This window comes from Pipistrellus kuhlii, unplaced genomic scaffold (genome assembly GCF_014108245.1).
Source record: "Pipistrellus kuhlii isolate mPipKuh1 unplaced genomic scaffold, mPipKuh1.p scaffold_m20_p_19, whole genome shotgun sequence".
Classification (NCBI taxonomy): domain Eukaryota; kingdom Metazoa; phylum Chordata; class Mammalia; order Chiroptera; family Vespertilionidae; genus Pipistrellus; species Pipistrellus kuhlii.
The window spans coordinates 17,319,092-17,338,726 of record NW_023425504.1 but is presented as its reverse complement, the minus strand read 5'-3'; the positions used below and the strand labels follow the sequence as shown (position 1 = coordinate 17,338,726).

Below are 19,635 nucleotides of genomic sequence, written 5' to 3'. Positions count from 1 at the left end.
CATCACACCAAAAAATTAAGATACCTAGGAATAAACTTAACTAAGGAGGTAAAAGACCTATACACGGAAAACTGCACAACACTGAAAAAAGAGAGAGGAAGACATAAACAGATGAAATAACACACTATGTTCATGTACCTGGTACATAAATGAGGTCAAAACATTTGATAGATTTGTGATTTCTGACATGTATACATAAGGAACTATTTTACATTGAAATTGGGCCTCAAAAGAACTGTTGGCCCAGAAAGAAACTCACTACAGACTGATTCATTTGCCCTTCAGCATAACTATTATTGCTTGTCTCATTTTTGATTTTTATAAGTATATTTCCAGTAGGACACGATCACACTCTAGGAGAAATGATGAGCAACATAGACTGATGAACAAGAACACGCCCAGAGATAAGGAGCCATGGGTCAGACTGTTGGACCTCAAAGGGAGGGTGGGGATAAAAGGGAGAGATCAACCAAAGGACTTATGAGCATACATATGAACCTAACCAGTGGTCAAGGACAATAGGGGGGTTGGGGCATGAGAGGGGAGGGGTGGGGGATTGGAATGGGGGGGTGGGGGGTTGAGGACAAATATGTGATACCTTTATCAATAAAGAAATTAAAAAAGATTAGCAGTGGAAGATCAACCAGATTAAGTTTGAGATAATGTATAGATAGCCCAGTGAAGATGTCAATCAAGGAGATTATATGAATTTGACAGGTTAGGGCTGGAAATATAGCAACCATTAGAATATATGTGATATTAAAAGTGTGAGACTAGATGATATTCTAAAGAACAAAAATAGAAGAGCCTCAGAAATAAGCCCTGAGGAATTCCATGATTTAAAGATAAGGTAGAAGAGGGCAATGAGTGATAGGAGAAAATCCAGGAGATTGTGGTGTAACTAAAGCCAAAAAGGGACACTGTTAAAGGAGGAAGGGAGTAGTTATCTGTATAATATTGGAAATTGTGGGTGACTTTAGGAAGAGCCATATTGATAAAATAATACTTAGTTGTAATGCAAGACTGGAATGGGTGAATGAAAAGACTGGAAACCTGTGTGTGTGATCACCAAATTGTAAAAGTCCAGGTCCCAGCAAATATTGTACAAAAAAGGAGGGTTTGCCTTAATGATAAATGGTAACTCAAACAGATTAATCTTGAAACAGTACTTACTCTCTATATCTTGGTTCTGAATCTGATTGATAATCTTGATTTATAATCTTAATTCTTGTGGTGAACCTAATTTTGTAATTATGCTCCTCTTAATGGCCTCTTCCAAGACACTAAAAGCTGAATTGAAAGGGTCTTTCTAAGATTAGGGAGTTAAATTAGTCATAGCCAATCAGGTCAGAGCTAACTGAAACAATTACAGACAAATATTTTGCATTATTGTTTTAAAGAACTATAAATTTTAGGCCTAGAGGAGTGTATCATTCTGGGGATTTCCTAAAAATTAATAGGGCTAGATAAACAGTATCATCAAAATGGCAGACTAGACTATCTTTTTTTTTTTTTTTTAACATATTTTATTGATTTTTTTACAGAGAGGAAGACAGAGGGATAGAGAGCTAAAAACATCAATGAGAATCATTGATCAGCTGCCTCCTGCACACCCTGTACTGTGGATCTGCCCACAACCAAGGTACATGCCTTGACCGGAATTGAACCCGGGACCTTTCAGTCTGCAGGCCAATGCTCTATCCACTGAGCCAAACCGGTTTCAGCTAGACTATCCTTAATTCATCTCAATATAAACCCTCACAAATGCTGAATATAATGCAATACTTTTAAAAGCAGCATGTATTAGCTCACAAGACAGAGAAATTCTCTAGTGTCAGAAGCAAAAATGTTGTTAACAGCCAAAGCAGTAAACATATAAATTAACCCTCTGGCAGCCTTGAGGTGTTATTATACCAATAATAAACAGGGGCTGCAGTATTAACATTCACAAAGGGAAAAGAGATGAAGTCTTTAGGTCACTTATGATTGGGGAGTTAGACTGAAATTCTTTTTTTTTAAATATTTTATTGATTTTTTACAGAGAGGAAGGGAGAGGGACAGAGAGCTAGAAACGTCTATGAGAGAGAAACATCGACCAGCTGCCTCTTGCACACCCCCTACTGGGGATGTGCCTGCAACCAAGGTACATGCCCTTGACTGGAATCGAACCTGGGACCTTTCAGTCTGCAGACTGACACTCTACCACTGAGCCAAACCGGTTTCAGCTAGACTGAAATTCTTACAAGAAAGCAAGGACTCTTGAAATATTAGTGAGATGGAGACTAATAAACTATCTACTATTCCAGAGAAATAGCAAGGAAATACTGACTAAAATAATAATAATAATCTATAATAATAAAAGCATAATATGCTAATTAGACCAGACAGCCAAACAACCTTCTGGACATCATTCCGGATGTCCTTCTGGACAAAGTGTGGTGGTGGGGGCCAAAGCAGAGGTGATTAGGGGCAATCAGGCAGGCAGAGTGGTTAGGGGCGATCAGGCAGGCAGGCTAATGGTTAGGGGCAATCAGGCAGGCAGGCAGAATGGTTAAGGGTGATCAGGCAGGCAGGCTGGTGAGTGGTTAGGAGCCAGTGGTTTCAGATTGTGAGAGGGATGTCCTAGATTGCAAGAGGGTGCAGACCGGGTGCAGGCTGAGGAACACCTCCCCCCTGTGCACAAATTTTATGCATTGGGCCTCTAGTCTATAATAATAAAAGGATAATATGCTAATTAGACCAGACATGCTCTCAGATGTCATTCTGGATGTCCTTCCGAACAAAGCTGGGGCCAGAGCAAAGCCCCTGTCCTGGGTGCTTGCCGGTGGCCCAAGGGAAGCCCAGGTCCCAGGTGCTAGAGTGAAGCTGGTGCCCGCAGCCAGGGGAAGAAAGGCCTACTCTTACACGAATTATAGTGCATTGTGTGTCTAGTAATAACAATAATGATGTTGTTTGGGGATTAGAAAAACAACATAGAAATAAAATGCTGCCTACTAATATGTGTGATGAAGTACCTTGAGTGAAATATTTTTAAAGCCTGCATTACTCAGGAATGAGGTAAGAGATACTTTGTCAAGTATGCATATAAAAATTTAAAGGTAGAATTATGTTCTAGTGATTGTGACCAAAGAAAGTTTTACTATTCTCTCCTGATTAATATCTAGACAAAATATATTTAGAAATCTGTTAAATGTTACTGGAGTTCACAAAAAAGAAAACAAAACTGGGCCAAGTTCTATGAGGAAAAGAAAACCCAGAGACATGAGTCTGACATATCCGATGTTTTTCCTCTAAAAGTGTCTGTCAATTCTGGTAGAGGCAGTTGGAAGACTAGGGACTTGGTATATCTTTTGTCAGTTTCACAGTTTTAGAAAAAATATTTGACTAGAAAATAGCTAAGAAATTTTTAATACTGAAAAAAAAAATCAAGCCAAATATATGAAGCAAAATTGAAGGAATAAAAAGGAGAAAAGGACAAATTAACAACCATAGAGACCTTAATGGCCTCCCCCTACCATTTTTCATTCACTGAAAGAACAAGAAGACAAATCAGAAAATATATAGATTTTAAGGAACATGATTAACAAATTTGATCTAATTGACACATAAATAGCAATTTAATAGAAAACTACAAAATTTTAAAGTGCACATGGAACATTTATAAATATTGACCATATGATGAACTACTGGTATAAAATAAGTCTGAACATATTTAAAAGTATTAAAATTATTTATAGCATGTTTTCTGAACAGTATGGAATTAAACTTGAAATCAGTAACAAAAGATAACTATAAAATCCCCATAAGTTTGGAAGAGTTACAGTTCTGAATAATCTATAGAACAAAGAAGAAATCATCATGAAATCTATTCAATAGAAGATATTTTGAAATGACTGAGAAAGAAGTTGACACATTTAAAAATTTGTGTAATATAACTCAATGATGTGTAAAAGAAGATTTCAAAGGCAGAAATAAAAATCACATGAAAAAGAAGGACCCAAGCATTTATTCTAAGAAATGAGGAGAGCAAAGTAAACTCAAAGAAGATAAAAGGATGAAAATAATAATTATAAGAGCTGAAATTAATTAAATAGGAACAAACACACAATAGAAAGCAATAATAGACCACTAAAATTGATAAACCCCTCATAGGAACCGATCAAGAAGAAAATACAGAAGACCAAAATAACCAAAATTAAGAATGAAAAAGATGACATCACTATAGTTACTATAGACATAAAGCATCATAAGAGGACATTATAAAAAATGTCATTAAATTTTAAAATTTCAAGGAAATGAACAAATTCTTAGAACTCACAAAAATAAACATAAGAAAAATGGAAACTGAATAGTTTCTAAAGAATCCTTCTACACAATGAAAAATATTCCCACAAAGCAAATCAATCTCAAATAACTTTACTTGTAAATACACAAACATTTAAGGAAGAAAAGCTGCCAGTCTTGAATAAACTTTTCTAAAGAACAGAAAAAGAGGAAACACTTAACAATGTGCTTTATGAGTCCAGCAAAACCTTGACATAAAGGATACAACTGCTTTATAATATTCTGATAAGGATATTATATTAAACTGATAAGAATAGATAGTACACTTGATCTTAACCAAAAGGCCGAGAAGCAATCTGACAAGGATATTATAAAAAACAAACAGGCCAATCTCACTTATGAAAATAGATGCAAAAATCCTAAGCAAAATATAACAAATCTAGTATTACATGGCATAAAATAATACATTGAACAATTTATGTTTATTTTAGGAAAAAATTGTTTTAACATTTTAACACCAATCAATGTAATCATCACATATAGGGACTAAAAAAGAAAAAGCATATGATCATCTCAATAGATAAATAATAAGTATTTGATATAATACTAAACATCTATTCATGATAAAAATTTATAGAAAACTAAGTCTGTAAGCTACTTTAATCTGATAAACATTACCCACAAAAGACACATAGCAAACATCATCATTATTAGTTTTTGCAAACATTATCATGAATAGACATGTTAAATTATTTTATTGAAACTGAGAGGCAATTACTATGATCATCATTTCTATTTATAATAACAAAAGTGTAATATGTTAATTAGACCAGACATTCTTTTGGAAGAAATTGGGGCTGGGAGGGAAGCTGGTGCTGGCAGCCGGGGGAAGGAAGGTCTACTCTAGCATGAATTTCCTGCATTGGGCCTCTAGTATAACATAATTCTACAAGTTCCAGCCAGTGCAATAATATAAGAAAGAAAAAAAAGTATACAAATTGGCAAGGAATGAATAAAAGCCATCATCGTTCAGACAGTATGATTGAACATATACAAAAATAAAAAATAATCCATATAGAAAGATTATTAAGATATGTGAATTTAGCAAGATCTCTAAATACTAGTAAATATATATTTTAAAATTATGGCTTCTGGTTAGGTTAATGTGGTATACATATCCTCCCATGACCACATCAAAATTACAACTAAACTATAGTACAGCCATCTGATGTCTAGCTGAACAGAAGTCCAATAGCTAAGGATATACAGAAGAAGTCACATTAAGACTGGTAGGAGTGATAGAGGCATGGAACAGGCTGGTCCCACACCCATCTTTGGCAGATAATCAACAGGAGAAATAATTCAGCTGTCTAGGTACTCCCAGAAAGCAAGGGGTCCCAGTCCCATAACAGGCTCCTCAACCCATGATTCCAGTGTTAGGAAGAGAAGCCCCCATAACTTTTGCCTGTGGAAGTCAGCCAAGAATGTATAGCTAAATGAATTGGAGGGAAGCTGGACTCGAGGTGTTCCTCTTAAAAGGCCCACATAAGGGTTCCAGAATGGGGGCAGTAGCTTGAAAGGCACAATGGATATATGGGGAAGAACTGAATTGTAGGCTTTGGGCAAGAACTTAGAGGCAGCTTTCTCCCATCAGAAGTGCTGACAGAAGCTATTATTCCTTTGCTGAGCCTTCCCTCAGTAGGCACAAGAGGGCATCATATCTGAGTCTCCATCAACTTGGCTAACACTGTTTGGCCTACCCCAGTGATTCCCTGAGAACCCACCCCATCCAACTGTAGACCCACTCAAGTTGCTTCCAGTGGCTTTTCGATATAAACAGCCTATCTTGGTTAATGCTTCAGACTTTCCTAAAATATCTCAAAAGTTCACAAATGCCAAACAAGCAGCATCTGGCATAGGCATGACCTGTACCTCTTGCTAAGTGGCCCCAGGCCTGGCACTAGTGGCAGCCAGTTTGAGTTCACAGCTTATCTTCTCCTGGGCACCTCCATGCCCAGCACAAGTAGCATCCACCTGAATATTGGTTTGTAGCTGATTTCAAGCAGGGCACAGGTGGTGGCAGAACTTGGCCTGTACCTCCTGAGAGGCCTCAGAGCCAGCACACTTAATAGACAGTTTCAGAAGATGCTGGCATACCACTTAACCACTTTTATGAGTGACACATTCTAGGCCAGACTTGTTGGGCACTAGAGCTCTGATGAAGCTAGTCCTGCTTTATGGGGTTAACCCCTACACAGCAGCTCTTCTGCTGCAGTTGCTTCCAGTCCTCACAGCGAATTGGCCAGGGGGTAATCCCTCCCATTGACATGCCAACAGCAACCAAGGCTCAACTACAATAACAGGGTGCAAATAGTTCACACAGGGGGGTGCATCTGGAACACCCAGCATGGATGAAGGGGAAGCTGTGTCACTGGGCCCTACAGTACACTTTCCACAGAAGGAAATTTTACCAAGATGGGGAGATGCAGCAGCTCTACATAGTAAATGGAAACAAATATGGGGAGGCAACCAAATTGAGGAGACAAAGAGAAACTTGTTCCAAATAAAAGAAAACAAAATCCAGAAGAAGAAAAAAAAACTACACAAAATAGAGATAAGCAATCTGCAAGATGCAGAGTTCAAAACACTGGTTATAAGAATGCTCAACAAACTCACATAGAAAGACATGCAAAGGCTGAAAGTAAAGAGATAAAAAATATATTTCATAAAAATGAAAATTAAAAAAGAAAAATCAATACTTATATCAGACAAAATAGACTTTAAAAAAAGGCTATAATAGGAGACAGTACTTAGCAATTCCTCTTTTGGGTATTTATCCTAAGAAACCCAAAACAGTAAATTGAAAAGACATGTGCACCAATGTTCATTGCAGCATTATTTATAATAGCCAACATATGGAAGCAACCTAAATGTCCGTCAATAGATGAATGGATAAAGAATAAGTGGAATATGACTCAGCCATAAAAAGAATGTAATCTTGTCATCTGCAACAACATGGATAGACCTAGAGTTATTGTGCTGAGTGAAATGAAAGACAAATGCCTTATGATTTCACCTATATATAAAATCTAAAAGACAAAATAAACAAATAAGTAGAACCAAAACAGACTAAGATACAGAGAACCTTTTAATGGTTGCCAGATCATCATTTGAGGGGGCTTAGGAGATAGGTAAAAAAGGTGAAGGGATTGAGAAGTACAAATTGGTAGTTACAAAATAGTCACAAGGATATTAAGTACAACTTAGGGAATATATATAAAAGCCTAAGTACTGTCTGTTCAACCAGTAGCTATGATGTGCAATGACCACCAGAGGGCAGACATTTAATGCACAGGCATGGAAACATGGAGCAGCCTAATGAATCACAGAGGGAAAGGTGGAAGGGGGAGGGCGGGAAGAGATTAACCAAAGATTTTATATGCATAGTAGAGGTCCATTGCACTAAATCGTGCACAGGTATGGTCCCTAGGCCTAGCCTGCAATCAGGGCCATTTCCCCAGCTGCCAGCAGCCAGCTCTGCCCCCTGCCACCACCCATCCCGGTTCCTGATTCTCCATCTGGCAATGGGAGCCTGACGGCTGGGGGAGGGACCAAGAGGTCAGCCATTCCTGTCTGCTTGCTGGCCCCACTCCCACCTCAGGTTGCCCTCTGTGTGGGGGGCAACCAGCAGGGTAGGGGCCGTGGCCTCGCACTGCCCACATCCCCCACCACTCACCCAGGGACCCCGTTTGCCATTGGTGATTGGAGCCTACCAGCTGGGGAAAGGAACTGAGAGGTTGTCAGTGTACCTCATAGTGACTGGTTGAGTGGTTGTTCTGCCATTATGGTAGCTGGGCTTTTATTATATAGGACTAGAGGCTGATGGGGTCCCTCAGCCTGGCCTGTGGGGATTGGGCTGAAACTGGCAGTCTGAGATCCCCTAAGGGGTCCCAGATTGCGAGTGGGCACAGGCCAGGTGGAGGGATCCCACCAGTGCACAGTGTGCACTGGGCCTCTAGTATAGTCAATAATATTCTAATAACTATGTATGGTGTCAGATGGGTATTAGTTTTATTGGGGGATCACTTCATAAGTTATATAAATATCTAACTAATGGGTTGTACCCCTGATATAAATATAATGTTGTACATCAACTATATTGAAAAATAAACATTACTTTAAAAAAGTTATTCCTTTTTATCAATAACATGCAATGAGAACTTTTGAAAATACCATTTACAATAGCATCACAATATCATATCTAGTAATAAGTTTAACAAAATATTTGCAAGACTTATACTAAAAAATTGAAAAGTTATGAGAGAAATTAGAGAAGGCCTGATAAGTGGAAAGCTATACCAACTTCATGAACTAGACAATTCAAAATTAAATATGCCAATTTTCCTCAAATGTGTGTGTTTGCATGTGTGCGTAAATATAGATCAGATAAAGAAAGAAGGAGAGTAAGGTGAGATGATGCATTCTAACTAACAGTAAGATTTATTGTAAAGCTATGTTAATATAGACACTGGAAACTGGCACAATGGTAAGTAGACCAATTAAGATAGACTCCTAAAACATATAAGGATACTCGATTTATGGTAAAGGTGGCACTGCAGACAAGTGGCAAGTGACTACTGTTTTAAATGAAATGGTTATGGGAAACTGAATATCCATTAGGAGAAAAGTAATCTCTACCTCACTGCACATACAAAATTAATTCCAGATAAAATGTAGTAAACATAAAGCTACAAAACTTATAAAACACAACATAAGAAAACCATTTCATGATCTTAGTGTAGGAAAACATTTCTTAAGCCATACATGAAAATGTTAACCATAAAGGCAAAAAATAATAAATTGGGCTACATCAAAATTAAGAAGTTCTTATCAAAAGATATAGACAAATATATGCTACAAGTGATAGGACATGTTCACAGCAAATATTACTGAAAAAGAGCTTGTATCCAGAATACACAAATAACTTCAAATTGATAATAGAAAGACACCAACGTAAGAGAAAAATGGCAAGAGACCAAAAGAGGTACTTAGGCAAGATATTCAAATGTACAAAAGCATATGAAAACATGCTTAACATCATTACTTATGGGAAAGATATAAAATAAAATAATAATGAAATACCACTATGCACCCACAAGAGTGGTTTACATCTAAAAGATTGACAGTTATAAATGTTGGTGACCATGTGAAGTAATAGAAAATCACATATACTATAGGTTGATTGTGTAAATTGGCACAACCACTTTGGGAAACACTTGGACATTGTCTGCTAAAGTTTGACATATGTATACCCTGTGTCTCAGTGATTCCTTTTCTCAGTATTTACTCAACAGAAGTACAAGCAAGTGAATGCTCAGGAAAAGCTATGTGTGAAAGTGTTCATAGCAGAATTATATGCATTAGCCAAAATAAATAAATAAATAAATAAATAAATAAATAAATAAAATAAAATAAAAAAATAGAAACACCTCAAATATCCATCAACAATAGAATAGATAATTGTGTTAATCTTGCAAAGAAACAGTGGATTACAATGTAAATTGATGACCTAAATCAACATGCCATAATATGAATTAACTGGATGCCTGATGCATGAAGATTCGTGCAGAATAGGCCTTCCTTACCCTGGCTGCCAGCACAACCTTTGCTCCAGCCTGGAGCCGCCTTTCCACCTTCCCACGCTGCCTAGAGGCCCAGAGCGTCTGGGGTGTTACAAAATGCCTGTGTCATCACCATCGTGATGACACAAGCGTCCTGCCCCTGGCTGCTCAGCACCTGTGTATGCAAATTAACACGACACATTTGTTGGGTTAATTTGCATACTCACTCCTGATTGGCTAGTGGAGGTCATGAAAGTATTGTCAATTTGCATCTTTCTCTTTTATTATGTAGATTCCCCACCCCAAAATAGTGTTGAAAGAACTCAGATGCCAAATTACACATATGGTAAAATCCCATTATTAAAATTTTAAGAAAGCAGGCAAGAATCAGAAGTCAGGATAATTACCTGGAGAGGAAGGATGGAGGAAGTAATAATTAGAGAAAGGCACAAAGGAGAATTCTGTGGGTTAGTAGCCTATATTTTGACTTCAGAGGTGATTAACAGGTGTTTCAGACTTGGATACTTCACTGAGCTGTACACTTATGACTTCTGTGCATTTCTGTATTTGTTTTAGATTTTAATAAAATGTTAAGAAATTAAACATAATGACCAAAAGAACAGAAACAGAATATATAACTTCCTAATCAGAAGAGGAGATAAAAGAATGAATATAACTCAGTAAATCAAAGAAAAAACAGAAAGGGGGAGAAGTCAGAGAAAAATAAATATTAAAACTAGAAGACACAAAAGATGACTATAAGATATAATTTCAAACATGTAAATAATACCAGTGAATAAAAATAAATTGAACTTGTAATTTAATAGAGAGAGACTCTGGAGCTGAGTGGAAATCTAGTTACGTTCTTTGTGTTAATAAGAGATGTGCTAAAACATACTAATACAGAAAGCTAGTAGTAAAAGGAAAAGGGAATTCTAAAAAAGTACTAACCAACACCTGTCAGAATCGCCAACATCAACAAATCAATAAATGACAAGTGTTGGAGAGGTTGTGGAGAAAAAGGAACCCTCATGCACTGCTGGTGGGAATGCAGACTGGTGCAGCCACTGTGGAGAACAGTATGGAGCTTCCTCAAAAATCTGAAAATGGAACTTCCATTTGACCCAGTAATCCGACTCCTAGGAATATATCCCAAGAAGCTAGAAACACCAGTCAGAAAGGATATATGCACCCCTATGTTCATAGCAGCACAATTTACAATAGCTAGGATTTGGAAGCAGCCTAGGTGTCCATCAGCAGATGATTGGATCCAAAAACTACACAATGGTATATTATGCTGCCATAAAAAGAAGAGATTCTCATAATTTGCAGCAACCTGGATGGAATTGGAGAATATCATGCTGAGTGAAATAAGCCAATCAATGAAAGAGAAACACCACATGACCTCACTCATTTATGGATGATAAAGAACATTATAAACTGAAGAACCAAAAGATAGATATAGAGACAGTAAGGCAACAAGCAGACTGTCAAATTACAGGGGGGAAGATAGGGAGATCTGGGGGAGATAAGAGATCAACCGAAAGACTTGTATACATGCATATAAGCACAACCAATGGGCACAAAACTATGGGGAGGGAGGGCATGTATAGGAGGGGGGACAATGGTATCTGTACAGAGATAATAATTTAATAAAAAAAATAAAAAAGTACTAACCAACAGAAACTTGGCGTAGCTATAACATTACCAGACAAAATAGTTTTCAAGGCATAAGGCATTATTATGGATAAAGAGAATCTATAATAATAAAAGCATAATATGCAAATTGACCAAACAGCTGAACAGTGGAACAACCATCTAGATGACCATGCTATGACACCCACTAGTGCCAGGCCAGCCAAGGCAGGTGGGATGCGATAGGTCAGGGCCCTGCCATTGTCCCATGACTACCCTGCACAGGGAGGCCCAGTACTCCAGCTGGTGGGGCGGTCAATTGGGGGTCTCAATGCTCACCCCAAAGAGGGAGACCCAGGCCACAGACTAGTGGGCTGTGGTGGGTTGGCAGGGCCTCCCTCTGTGGGGGCAATCCATTGTGAAGCCCTGGCTGGCAGGATCTACTCTTTGGAGTGATTGATCATGGAGCTCTGGCCAGTTGGGCAGAGCCTCTCTCTGTGGGGCGATCAATTGATCACGGGGCTCCTGGACTGTGAGAGGGCACAGGCTGGGCTAAAGGACTCCCCTGAGTGCACAAATTTCATGCACCAGGCCTCTAGTCATTATATAATAATAAAACAATAATTAACCAGGAAGATGTAACAATTCAGACCCTGTAAGAAAATGTAGCTTCAAGATATCTAAAGCAAAAACTGACAGACTGATACTAAGACAAATTGAAAATTTCACAGTTCCAAGAAGATAAAAAAAATTAGCAAAGATGTAGAAAATCTGAATAGTACCATTAACGTCTTTCATATAGTGGATATGTAAAGAACCCCAAAGCTATGACTATACAATACATATTATTTTTTTTATTTTAAACATTTTTAATTACAGTTTATGTTCAATATTATTTTGTATTACTTTCAGTTGGTACATAAAATACATATTATTTTATTTTATTTATTTTTAAAATATTTATTATTGAAAGTATTACATATATCTCCCTTATCCCCATTGACTCCTTCTAGCCTGCCCCTACCTCTGGCCCTTCCCCTGGCCCTGCCCCAGGCCTTCACTACCCTATTGTCTTTGTCCATGGGTTAAGCATATATATAATACAGATTCTTTAAAAACACACATAATACCCACAAAACTGATAAATATTAAATCACAAGGCAAGACTTAACAAATGACAAAGATTCTATATCATACAGATCATTCTGTTTCAGCAAAATGCACTAAAATCTGAAAGCAATAAACAAAGAGCAAAAGAAAAAAAAACGCAGAAAAAAATGTTCTTAAAAAGAATTCATGCATCACATTACAATTATATTGGAAATTAGGAACTGAATAATAATGAAATGCTATTTATAAAAATATTTGGGTAAGGCCTTAAATAAATTTAGTAGAATAAAAGAAAAATTTTAAATTAATGAACAAAGTATCCAACTCAAGAACTTAGAAAAGGTCTGCTTATAATGAAAAGGAAGGAAGCAATAAGGGTAAGAGAGGAAGGCAATGAAATCAGAAACAAAGAGACAATAGAGAAGATCAACAAGACCAAGATTTGTGTCTCTGACATGAATAATAAAATAGAGAAACTTCTGGCAAGATAGAACAAGAAAAAAAGGAAATAATACAAATAAACATTAAAGATTAAAATATAAAAATAAACGAGAGAGGACTATGAACAACATTATGCCAGTAAGTTTGAAACCTTATAAAAAGTAGACATTTTTCAAGGGGAAAAGGTGGACTTGAGAAATAGAAAGCCTGAACACACATTAAAGAGTGTCTTTAATATCAGATGATTTTACAGGTGTACTAGGTATTTTGCCAAATTTCTAAGAACAAGATAAACTCTATTTTAAGCTATACCAGAGTTTAGGAAAAGAAGAAAGTCTTCCTGAATCATTTTATTAGAATACTATAATCTACTTCTAACATGGAGTAAGAAAAGGGAAAGGAACTCTTTTATAGGCTTATCTCATTTTTAAAGAAGGCTGCAAAAATCTATACTAATAAAAGGGTAATATGCTGATTAGACTGGGTCAACCAGACATCTTCCAATCATCTGGCCCTCCTTCTAGACAAAGCCATGATTGTGGGGGCTAAGGCAGAGGAGGTTTGGGGAGATCAGGTCAGCAGACAGAGGGGTTGGGACAATCAGGCGGGCAGACAGAGGTGGGTAGGGGCAGTCAGGCCTGCAGGCAGAGGGGTTGGGACAACCAGGCAGGCAGACAGAGGTGGTTAGGGGCAATCAGGCCAGCAGGCAGAGGGGTTAGCGGTAATCAGGCAGGCAGGCAGGCAAAGTGGTTAGGGGTGATAGGCAGGCAGGCAGTCAGGTGAGCGGTTAGGAGCCAGTGGTACTGGATTACGAGAGGGATTGGGCCTAAACCAGCACTCAGACATCCCCCAAGGGTTCCCAGATTGGCAAGGGTGCAGGGTGGGGTGAGGGACCACACCCACACCCCCATTCATAAATTTCATGCACTGGGCCTCTAGTTTCCAATAAAAATCTGGAAATTAAATTAACAATGTGCACACACATACACAGACACCCAAATATAGAAATTACAACCAAGTAGGTATGGTTTAAGTTTTGAAAATCTATTAATGTACATTATCATCAAGTTATTCCATTTCACTTTAAATTCATTTCATAATGGATTAACGACAAATGATCATCTTATATACCAAAAGAGTAGTATATAAAATTTAGTTCCTATTTATAATAGGACCTCTAGCAAAACAGGATTAGAAGGGAACTTACTGAATATGATAATTTACCAAAATCCTAATGAAAGCATCATACTTAGTAATAAAATAACAGATAGTCCCCTTAAAGATAGAAGTCCTATAATTACCTAGTGCTTCTAATAGTTCAGTGTTGTACTGGGAATCTTAGCACAATAAAACAACCAAAAATATAAACACTTGAGCCGAAATTGAATGTATAGTTAAACGATAAAATTAGAAGAGAGGATAGCAAGGTTGTTGGATACAAGATCATTACGAAAAACACCAACAGCATGCCTATACCTATCAGGGACAGCTAAATTAGAACATGTAATTTAAAAAAACTCATTTCCAATAATAAATCTAACAAAAACGTTCAATACTCTTTCATATAAGATTTTTAAAACTCTTTGAGTTGAAGAAGACATACAAAGACCCAATCAAAGGAGAGATATACTGTGTTCATGCTCACAAGCCTCAATATCATTAGAATGTCAAATTTTCTCTACTACTTCTTTAATTCAATGTAGTTCTGGTCAATATCTCAACATTTTTCATAGAGCTTGAAAACCTGATCCTAAAATCCATACGAAACAGAAAAGACTAAGAATACCTCCAAAAACTTTGAAGAAGCTTATTCATTATTGTGTGTATGTGTCGTCCTAACCTAAATGTGCAATGTGCATCAATAGGAAAATTAATGTATAAATTTTGGTGTATTCATGCAGTATAAAAAATATGAGTGTTAACTTGAGTACTGTAAAGTGGAGGTACATGCCTCAATATGGATAAACCTTAGAAACATAATAATGGTCCAGCCAGTGTGGCTTAATGGTTGAGCATCAACCTATGAACCAGGAGGTCATGATTCAATTTCAGGTCAAGGTGGCTTCATCCCCAGTAGGGGGAATTCAGGTGGCAGCCAATCAATGATTCTCACTCATTATTGATGTTTCTCTTTATCCCTCCCTCCCTCCCTTCCTCCCTCCCTTCCTCCCTCTCTGAAATATATTTTTAAAAAAGAAAAAAGCCTCAATGATGAAGAAATTCATATAAAATTTAAATACATATAGAACAATACATTTTTACAGATATATCCTTATTTGTAACTAATATAATGATTAAATTTAGGATAGTTGTTTTCACTGCAGGGATAGGAGGGGAATGGAACCACAGGAAATTCATTTGTATTTGTTAATTTTTGAAGCTAGGTTGTGGGTTTACAGTTGTTTATTATGCCTGAAACATTTAATAATAATTTACAAGAGAAAAGAAATGAAAGAATCAGCATGAAACAAGAGTCTTTAGAGATAGTTCTAGTGAATAAATTAATGGAGATATAACTTAACCTAACTCTGGCACTCCTCAACTCAATGCCCTCCCCACATACAAGTCAGAACCACTATTCTGATATACAGTTTCAGCACTACAAGTATCCAGGTGGGAAGCAATATCCTCATGAGTAAAATAATCCTTGAAGAAATAAATTATTATACTATGAATGGAGAAGCAGATCTTACACAATAAGCACTTCTCATTGTGAAATGCATCAACATTCCTACAATTGTATCCAGTCCCAAATGGAGTTTTTGGACTGATTCTAAGATGGGTGTGGGGGAACGACTAACTGAAAACAGATGCTAATAATTGTGTAATTTATAAACATGATAGAAAGGATATTTGCTTTAATATATTGTGCCATGAATAGCTCTATTCTATGTGTAATATTTTCTATCTGGTTGAAAATACATTAACATTACAGGCTATGAAATATGACAAAAGAATTCTAAAATACAAACATTACTTCTGTGCAAATGTATTGGAAAAGAACATGAAAAATATAGGTAGACATTTTAAAGTTCTACTGAGACATTTCATTTTTAATAAGTTTCTTTATGCATGTCAACAATGAACAACACTTGTATAAATTGAACTGGATACAACTGAACACTTCTTTGTTGCATGCTGACAAAGAACAATTTGATTAAACAGTAAATCCTTCAGAGCTTCCCTGAGAACCATTTCTCTGAGATACACTCTTTAGACAAAAGTTCTCAGTAAATTCTGTTATTCTTGGCACTTCAGTTGTGCCCAATATTACACAATGATAATAGTGGGCACTCCAAAATCTTAATTCTGGGTATCACTTAGGTTCTAAGATATACATTTATGTAAATTTTTCAATAATATAATATGACATTCCAAACAAGGAAAGGACATGTTTGATACAAAAATTCATTAAAAATTAAGAAATTATTACATGCCCACTTGTCCAGTATCTAATAGATTCAGTTAAAAATCAAAGGAAACCATAAGGAAAAGAAATAATTGGGAATTAATGAAACTGAATAGAGACTTTCTGTTATAATGTAATATTTAAACTTTAACATTTATTGGAAGAGTTTTCTGGGTTTGTCTGGCCTTGTTTCCAGGTTGCTGATGCTGAAGCTTTTAAGTCCTTTTTGCTTCTTCAGCTTTTGAGCCTCCCAGAAAACCCAAATGTATGGAGCCTTTTTGGTCACCCAACAGGCGATGGGCTTTTTGGTTGTGCACAGGGGGAAATGTGTACTCAAGCCCCCACTTCTTGCACATTTTCTCAAAGATATTAGAGTTAGTATTACAGAAATTTCTGAGCATCTTTTTTCCTCTGGTCACCAGCTAATGCTTGGGGCTTTGTCCTTTCCATGTTTCTGCATGTGTTATTCATAATTGCAGATCTGACAGTCAAGACAATAATTGGAGCCTTGTGTCCTTAGGCTTTGCCACGTCCTATTTCATCATTTTTTCTTGCTTGATTTTTAGCTCCTTTTTCTGGTTGGCTATTTCCAAAGGCAAGAGTCTTTTCACAACATCATTGACCTTCTCAATTCCAGGAATTTTCTGGTAATCTTTGAGCAGTGTGGTGGGTTATCTTCTTGGCTGAGCTGGACTGGTTTCTGGATGATGGCTTATCCGTGAGTGGCCCAGAGGATGAGACCTCAAGGAGGTGAAGAAAGGTTCCATGATTGGAAGGAAGCCAGGTACACTCTCCACTGTTGGCCTAAGGACAGGGGCCTGCGTCCCAGTGGAACTCAGTGCCCTCCATGCCACCTTCAGTATGGTAACTTCTATAACACAATTTTTATTGGGAAAACTATGAGAAATTTTTTCATTGTTTTTTGTGTAATTAATGTGGGAAATGAGAGTAAGGAAAAAAAGTAAGTTTAGTTGGCAATATTGGCAGTGCCAACTTCCCAGTGCCACTTTAGGGCTGGGAAAGTGTTACAGTGTATACCAGACTCTTCACTAAAATCAAGCAGTGAATCAACTGAGAATAATACATATTAATAAGAACAAAAGCCTGTTTACTCAGTATTTTTTTCAAATATTTGAATCATTTTTATTTTACTTTCAGCCCCTTCCATTCCTCAAAGGTAGTCATTCTGCTTCAGAGTGGAACCACTATAAATAACTGTTCATTTTATAGAACATATGATCAAACATGCATGCATGCATATACAAACACATGTGAACACACTTTTTTGTCTCTATTTCTCTGAAAATAAATCAGAAAATATTAGTTAATAATTTAACCTATTTTATTGCATAGAATTAACTTCAATACCTAATTTTTACAAATATCTTATTATGACAAAGATTTGGTTTTACTATAACTATATATCACATTTTCTGTGTAAGAGGTATAATAGTGTTATCTCTCATTTTAACATAGAAAATCTATGATGTGCTCAGATGGTGTAGCTCAGTGGTTGAGCATTGATGTATGAACCAGGAGGTCACAGTTGAATCCTGGTCAGAGCACATGCCCAGCTTGAGGATTTGATCCCCAGTATGGGGTGCGTAGGAGGCAGCCAATCAGTGATTTTTTTTTCTCATATTGATGTTTCTATCTCTCTCTCCCTCTCCCTCTCCCCTTCCTCTCTGAAATCAATAAAAACAAACAAATAAATAACAACAAGAAAAAAACTGATGTCCTGGTAACTAAGTTGGTTAGAGTGTCGTCCTGATATACCAAGGTTGTGGGTTAAATCCCTGGTCAGAGCACATACAAGAAGCAATCAATTAATGCATACATAAGTGGAACAATAAATCTCTCTCTCTCATCAATAAAATAAAAAAAATTCTTAAAAAAGTAAAAATCTATGACATATGCATAACATTTGTTCCCTCAGTGACATAAAAATAACATGTGTTCCCTTAGCCCCAGCATTAAATGGGTTTCAATATATTTTAGTAATCTTAACACCATTTTACATTTGAACAACAATCTGGTTGAAGAGATTACAGAATGTCAGCTACCTATTTCTGTACAAATGGCAACACACAAGCAGCAGTAACAACAACAATAACAACACATTCCATCTTATAAAGATCTTGAGATGAGACTCAACTTATTGATGGATAAGAGGAAAAATGTGAAGGAATCTAGTATTTAAAGATCAAGAGCTGAATTGACTTTCAGCTTAATGTTTCATGGATAATGCTTATCACATGGCCTTGGATTTCCTTTAAAAACAGTGACCTGTTCTCTGGTATATCTGAATAAACCTGACAAGACATAAAATATCATGTCTGGCTTACAGCCTTTGGATTTGATAAAACAGTTAGCTGTTTTTTCCCCCCCAATATCTTGAATGTTTACTTTTGAATAAAACCTGTTCTTTTTTTTTAGCCAAATACAATATTCTCCCATAACTCTAGAGGTCATATTTTACTTAGCCCAGTGATCAGAAGCTGGAAGATTTAGGCTGAGGTGAACTTCTACTTATTTATGGTTCTGAAATACAAGATTGTGTCTTTTTAAAAAATATATATTTTATTGATTTTTTACAGAGAGAGGGATAGAGAGTTAGAAACATCGATGAGAGAGAATCAGCCTCTTGCACACCCCCTACTGGGGATGTGCCTGCAACCAAGATACATGCCCTTGACCAGAATCCAGCCTGGGACCTTTCAGTCCACAGGCCGATGCTCTATCCACCGAGCCAAATGGGTTTTGGCAAGATTGTGTCTTAAGTCTTTGATCATGAACCCAACACACTCGCCTATCCAATAGTATCCTTGCTTGCCAAAGAAATCTAGATACTTGTTTCACAAATGTTTTTCACTTGATCTGATAGATACCAGATTGTAATGGTAAAAGCATAACCCTTAAGGATAAAATATTATCTTTATAAATTCCTGACCTTCCCTTGGTGGTTGGCCATGTGCTCTGAACTGATTATTTAGTTGTGGGAAAGTTTTTATTGGTCTATCCACAGCTTTTCACTTAGACTTTCTTATCATTATTGCTACTAATTTAGTCTGTGATCACATACAAGGGTAAGCCTAACTGTCTCATCAAGGTATCAAACTCATGACCTGATCTCAA

At 36.8% G+C, this 19,635-nt stretch overlaps 1 protein-coding gene and 1 pseudogene across 1 annotated transcript in view; both read right to left on the bottom strand.

The window, feature by feature from the left end:
- TENM1 (teneurin transmembrane protein 1) overlaps positions 1–19,635 on the bottom strand; it is a 938,436-nt gene that overhangs the window by 190,500 nt on the left and 728,301 nt on the right. The window lies entirely within an intron of this gene.
- LOC118722225 lies at positions 4,541–4,640 on the bottom strand (annotated as a pseudogene).